Source organism: Gastrolobium bilobum, unplaced genomic scaffold (genome assembly GCF_033153095.1).
Source record: "Gastrolobium bilobum isolate Gb01-03AN ecotype WA unplaced genomic scaffold, APGP_CSIRO_Gbil_v1 utg4255, whole genome shotgun sequence".
NCBI classification, from domain to species: domain Eukaryota; kingdom Viridiplantae; phylum Streptophyta; class Magnoliopsida; order Fabales; family Fabaceae; genus Gastrolobium; species Gastrolobium bilobum.
In genome coordinates, this window is record NW_026896790.1 from 41,915 (window position 1) to 49,383 (window position 7,469).

The 7,469-nt window shown below is 38.3% G+C and overlaps 1 pseudogene; it reads left to right on the top strand.

Annotated features, from left to right (window-relative positions):
* The first annotated feature begins 296 nt into the window (after window positions 1-296).
* Window positions 297-3,424, top strand: LOC133302004 (probable LRR receptor-like serine/threonine-protein kinase At3g47570; annotated as a pseudogene).
* The last annotated feature ends 4,045 nt before the right edge of the window (window positions 3,425-7,469 follow it).

Sequence of the window (7,469 nt, forward strand, 5' to 3'; positions counted from 1 at the left end):
TGAAGAAGCTATTAACAAGTTGGGCATGGTAGATATTCATGCACCAACTTGAGAGGGAGTGTTGAAGATAGAATTTAGTTTGTTAAAATATTGTTGTAATTGGATAAGATTAATTTGTTAGGTTGTTCTGATTTATAGAAGTTGTTAACTATTTTTCAGTAGGTATTGTTATTGATACTTGTATATATACCTCAATTAAGGAGGAAGAAAGTAATAAAGAGATGTACAAATCTTAGGATTAAAATTTTAACAAAAACGTTAACCCACGGTGTAGTAACTTCATCATCCTTAACCAAATGAAGCCATTTTCTCTCATGTTGCCTGCAATTTGGTCTGTAGGCTTTCACTTGTTTATTCTTTTCACTTTGAACTCACTCTGGTTTGGCACAAATGCAACTTCTCCTGCATCAGAAAATGAGACTGACCGCTTGGCGCTGCTGGAATTCAAGGAATCAATATTCAGTGACGACCCATATGGAATCCTAGGTTCTTGAAATAGTTCTATCCACTTCTGTAACTGGCATGGAATCACATGCAGCTCCATTAATCAAAGACTTACTGTGTTGAATCTACAAGGTTATCAGTTGCATGGGTTTATATTTCCACAAGTTGGCAATCTCTCTTTTCTTATAAACCTCAACCTTGCAAACAACTTTTATGGGAAAATTCTACAAGAATTGGGTCGATTGTTACAACTACATATACTTTATCTCAGCAATAACTCGTTGATTTGGGAAATTCCTACAAACTTGACAAATTGCTCTGATCTCGAAGTCTTATTCTTATCTGGGAACAATATGGTTGGCAAAATACCAAATCACCTTGCATCTCTTATGAAGCTTCAATTTTTCTACGTTGCAAGAAATAATTAAATTGGAGGACTCCCATGATTCATAGGGAATCTATCATCCTTAACTGAACTTTCAGTGAGTTTTAATAACTTAGAGGGAGATATTCCTCAAGAAATATGCCACCTCAAAAACTTGACAATCGTAGCAGTGAGTGCCAACAAATTGTCTGGTATATTTCCTTCTTGTCTTTATAATATGTCATCTCTTACTTTAATATCAGTTTCAGAGAATATATTTAATGGCTCTCTTCCACCCAGCATGTTCCTTACCCTTCCCAATCTCCAAGTATTAGAAATTGGTGGGAATCAAATCTCATATCCAATCCCTACTTCCATTGCAAATGCTCTTATCCTTCGAATACTTAATATCAGTCATAACCATTTCATGGGAGAAGTTCCAAGTCTGAGGAAGCTAAAAGATCTGTTTTTCCTAGGTTTGTCTGGGAACAATCTAGGTGACAATTCAACTAAGGATTTGGGGTTTTTAATATCATTGACAAATTCTAGTAAGTTGACTATGCTTGATATATCCTCCAATGATTTTGGAGGGTTTTTGCCAAATTCCTTGGGCAATTTATCCAACTAACTTAGTCAATTATATCTCAGGGGTAGTCAGATATCAGGCAAAATTCCTGCAGAATTAGAAAATCTAATTAGCTTAATTGTCTTGACCATGGAAGTTAACCACTTTGAAGGGATTATTCCATATTATTTTGGGAAGTTTCAAAATACGAAACTTTTACATTTATAGGGGAACAAACTGTCAGGAGATATACTAGCTTCAATAGGCAACCTCAGTCTATTATTTCATTTGGGTTTAGGACAAAATATGTTTGAAGAAAATATTCCTCCAAATAAAGGAAACTATCAAAATTTACGATACCTAGACATTTTACAAAACAACCTTAGAGGAACTATATCCTCAGAGATTTTTAGTCTATCCTCTTTGACAACTCCAGTCTATCAAATGAAGTGGGTCTACTAAAAAATATTGATGTGTTGAATGCCTCTAAGAATCATCTATCTGGTAATATTCCTAAAACCATTGGAGAATGTACAAGTTTGGAGTACCTTTATTTACAAGGGAACTCTTTCCGCGGAATCATACCAACCTCTTTACCTTCGCTGAAAGGTTTTCTGCATTTAGACTATCCTAAAATCACTTGTCTGGTTCAATTCCTCAAGGTCTGCAAAATGTTTCTTTCTTGGATACTTGAATGTGTCTTTTAACATGTTGGATGATGAAGTACCAACTGAAGGTGTTTTTCAAAATGCAAGCAAAATAGCATTGATTGGAAACAAAAAGCTTTGTGGAGGTATTTCGGAACTACATCTACCACCATGCTTTGTTAAAGGTGAGAAACATGCAAAACACCACACTTTCAAGTTGATAGCAGTGATGGTTAGTGTAGTTGCTTTTCTTCTCATATTATCATTCATTCTAATTATCTACGGGATGAAAAAAGAAACAATAAACTAACTCATGATTCCAAAACAATTGATAAGCTGGCCAAAGTTTCATACCAAAACCTATATCATGCAACCAATGGGTTTTGATAAGAAACTTGATAGGATTTGGAAGTTTTGACTATGTGTGCAAAGAAAATATTGAGCCAGAAGATAAAGTTGTTGCCATAAAGGTCCTAAGCCTTCAAAAGAAAAAAGCTCACAAGAGTTTCATGGTTGAATGTAATACACTAAAAAATATTAGGCATCGTTATCTGGTTAAGATTTTAACATGTTCTAGCACAAATTTCAATGGTCAAGAATTTAAAGCTCTAGTTTTTGAGTACATGTCAAATGAAAGCTTAGAAAGTTGGTTGCATCTCATAACAAAAATCGTAGATCAGCCTAGATCATTGAACCTTGAGGAAAGGTTAAATATTATTATCGATGTTGCTTCAACATTTCATTATCTTCATCACGAATGTGAGCATGTTTTCATTGATTGTGATTTAAAGCCTAGCATTATTCTTCTTGATGATTACATAGTAGCTCACATGAGTGATTTTGGCTTAGCAAGGTTGCTCTCAAATGTTGTAGTCTTTCTAATGCAAAGTAGTACAAATGGAATAAAGGAAACCATTGGTTATGCTCCTCTAGGTATTATAAGTGTTAAGTTGTGAAAGCTTTTAATTTCATGTTTTAGCACTTCTTTTATTGACCTTTTATTTTCTTTTGGTTTAAATTTTTGATGATAACTATAATGACATTAATTTATTTGCATTATATTTCAGAGTATGCAATGAGTTCGGAGGTGTCAATTGAAGGCGATGTGTATAGTTTCAGAATCGTGGTCTTAGAAATATTAACTAGAAGGAGACATACTGATGAAATGTTTAAGAATGGTCATAATCTCCTTAATTATGTTAAAATTTCAATTCCGAGTAACCTTTTGCAGATTGTGGACCCGATTATTCTTCCCAATGAATTAGTGAGGGTAATTGACAACGAGATCGTAGGCCTTATGCATCCTAACGTAGAGAAATGTTTAATTTCACTTTTTAGGATTGCACTTGCTTGTTCAGTGAAATCACCAAAAAAAAAATGAATATAATTGATGTCACGAGGTAGCTTAATCAAATCAAAAGTTCCTTCCCTTCTAAGATTTAGTGGTGGCAGCTGTATTACAGCCCCAAAACATATGATGGAAATGTGTCATCCTACTATTGCTGCCAATTAATAAGTTTCATACCCTTTTCATCTGGCTTTTTGACCCTTTTGCCCCTAATTAAATAATTAATAACCAATTTTCCCCTCCCCCAGAACTATCCACCATCCTGCCCCCATTTAGTCGATTAAGTTGCAATTTTAATCGACTAAATGGGCTAAACTCAGAAATCATGAAACGCGAATTTTAGTCGACTAAAAACTCACCTTAATCGACTACATTGTTTGCACTTTTAGTCGACTAAGCACATTATTTAGTCGACTAAATGTCGCGAAAAACCCTATATCCAGACCTCTCTTGGTCTCATTTTCATTATATTCGAAATCAAAACTCCTCTCTTGGTCTCTTTCTCTTGTTTGTCAGCTGTGAACCTTCCAATCACCCTTCCATTTCATCCCACCACCTCTAAGGCATAGTAATTGTGAAATCATTGTCATTTTCCTTTATTTCTCAATTGTTTCCCCCAAATCCGAACCCAAAACCCTAAAATCTGATTCCTACCCCCAAAATTCGTGTGAAAGATGAGCTCAAGTCCAAACATGTATGTTACCATGATTTACTATGATGGAAAGCATTATGAAGGCCCCAACGGTGTTCAATTTGAAGGAAAAACGAAAATGTTGAAAATCAAACGGGGCACTACGTACAATGAGCTGAAGGAGAGGATTCACCAAAAATTGGGGCTACACGGCTGCCATGGCGTTCAACGGATGATCGCCAGGGTAGAGTCTACAGTTGGTAAGGATGCTATATTCTACATTGGTAATGATATATGTGACGATGAAGATGTGGACTGTGTCATAGATGCAATTGTGGACCGAAAATTTCAAAACTTTATTGAGATATATGTTGGAATAGATTGTGGTCAATCTTCATCTGCACCTGTGCATGGAAGAAGTCAAAGTCAAGAAGACAGAGTGTTCGGTTTATCTGCACCTGCACCTGTCTTAAGTCAGATACCACTAAGGGAAATAGACGAGGATGAGGATGAGCATGACGAGGATATGGACAGTGAAGACGATGGTGAACCTGAGAGTGTTATTCCGCTGCGTAAACAAACGGTTTGGGGTAATACGTACCCAATCGCATACGAATCCTGTACAATACTATTTTGTACCTGAAAGTGTGTACCCCAAGTCATTATATGCGTGTACATTGATATTCGATCGGTTCCGTGCCAAAAAAATGCGTGCAAAACAGAATGGGGTGTCAAAACTAGTTATTTAGTCGAGCAACCTGTACTGGTTTAGTCGACTACACAGTTTAGTCGACTAAACCAGTACAGGTTGCTCGACTAAATAACTGGTTTTGACACCCCATTCTGTTTTGCACGCATTTTTTTGGCACGGAATCGATCGAATATCAATGTACACACATATAATGACTTGGGGAACACACTTTCAGGTACAAAATAGTATTGTACAGGTTATAAACCACGAATGTACATGTATTGCATAAATCTTGGGTTAGGGTATCCGAAACTTGTGTTCTTCATTTAACTCTGTTATGAGCACCTGTTCTGAATTTCATTGGACATTTTAGACCCGTTGGACTGTGATTAGACACAAATTGAAAACAAGAAGGTAAAAGATATTTGTTCCTTCATTTGTAAACAAGAAAATAGCAATAATTACGTAAACGGTTCACAACATGATGGGAACATCAAATAGTTCATTTCATAACCATAATATTACATAAACTACAAATGTCAAATAGGAAGACCGAAGTCAATTACATAACAACATACACTACAAACGTAAAATAGAAACATAAACCCTAAATCTAATCCTCATCCTCCTCGGACGCCGTCTCCTCGTCATCCTCATCTGACACATCAGCCCCCTGCCCTGCAACATCCTCAATCTGCTGTCCTCGTCCAAGCTCTAGACGAGCAAGCCTATCTTCAACACCCTTGAACCGTCCCTGTATATGTGTAAATCTTTCATTTCCCTTCTGCACGTGACTCTTCCTCCATTTTTTGTGTTTCAGCGCCATTTTTCCTATTTTCTTCAGCGTGGCGTTTATGCCCTTCATGACATCACGTAATGAAAACCCACCCTCAGGCTCAGCTATCTCCTGCTGGTCACCCTCATCATCATCGTCATCATCATCCTCCACCTCGGGCTCAACCATGTCTACAACTGGAGCAACATCAGGAACCTCAACATCAGCCGCATCTGTGAACTGCCACACTCCTGTTTGGGGGTTCTTTGTCATCTTGCACTGCTCCAGTAGACGTTTTCCAAACTTATGATTATACCCTGTGGTCTTCTTCAAGGTCACATTACCCATGGGAACATCAAAATGCTCCAATATCCTCTGAACAAGACAAGCAAATGGAAGTGCACCCTTGTGTTTGGCCTTATACATCATCCAACAGATGTAGTGCCTCCAGTTCACCGAAGTACCATGTCGGATAGCCCACATGATGGGAATGTCATGCTCCAACACCCTGGAATGATTGAACGCTCGCGGAAACAGAATGTGGGTGATGACATGGTGTAGTATGCGGGACTCCACAGTAAGCAACCCCACCGTATAGGCAATGTGTTGCCCACAGACTCTTCTCTGCTCCTGCACGGCATCACCGCGTGTATATCCTGGAAGTATGGTCCTGCTGTCTGCGTCATATTCCACAGTCTGCGCAGAATCAAAGTTATACCCCAGTAACTCCAACCATACCGGAGCCGTCATGATGATCTCCACCCCGTAGACCCTAGACCTCAGCTCACCCTGATGGTAGCTGAGGTTATGGTAGAAGGCCCGTACATGCAGCTCAGAATATGAACACGACAGTTCAGCCAAGGTTCTAAGATGTGATTCCTCCAACCACCTCACAATGTTAAAACCTTCTTGTTCAAAAAAGGCTGTATCAAATGATTTGGCCCCACAAATCGGTCGGTTAACAAAGTCACGGACAAAAGATTCATGAACCACCGGGTCATTCTAGAACAAGTATCCGAATGGGAGGTCAACAGCAGAGGGGTCTTCCTCTTGTGGCCTTGACGAAGACGGACGATCTTGTCGTAGCTTCTGTCGTCTCTCATTTCCAGTGCTAGACGATCTTCTATGGCCAGCCATGGAACAACTGTACCTACAATGCAAGTGGAAACAAAAATCAATGAACAATAACAATATCAAAAAATTTAAAATTCAATATAAAAAACAAAACCTAATCCTAAAATAAAACAGAAAACAGAAACCCTAACCCTAACCCTAAAACAGAAACCCTAACCCTAACCCTAACCCTACCCCTAGCACATCACAAAAACCCATTCCTTGCCCTAACACTACAACCCAAACAAAACAACAACATAAACCTTAACCCTAACCCTAACCCTAATATAACCCTAACCCTAAGCCTAAGGCACCACATCAACCCTAACCCTCACCCTCACATCAAACTTAGCACCCTACCCCTAACCTAAATCCACAAAACCGCAAACAGAAATCAAATGCATGGAGAAAACAAAAAAAAAACTAAACTTAAAACCAAATGCAAGTCAGAATACGTTACCTAAATGTCGATTTTGCAAGTGTGAACTAAGGAAGCTTCAATCGCACCTTCAAGGGTTGAGATTCGGACTTGGTTGGAGAGAGGGGACGGAATGGAGCGATTTAGTCGATTAGGGTTTGAAAATAACCCCCTTTGCGAAATGAGGGGGTTTTTAAAAAACCTGATCTGCGACATTTAGTCGACTAAATAATGTGCTTAGTCGACTAAAAGTGCAAACAATGTAGTCGATCAAGGTGAGTTTTTAGTCGACTAAAATTCGCGTTTCATGATTTCTGAGTTTAGCCCATTTAGTCGATTAAAAGTGCAACTTAATCGACTAAATGGGGGCAGGATGGTGGATAGTTCTGGGGAGGGGCAAATTGGTTATTAATTATTTAATTAGGGGCAAAAGGGTCAAAAAGCCCTTTTCATCTTCTTGTTGTGTTTTTTTT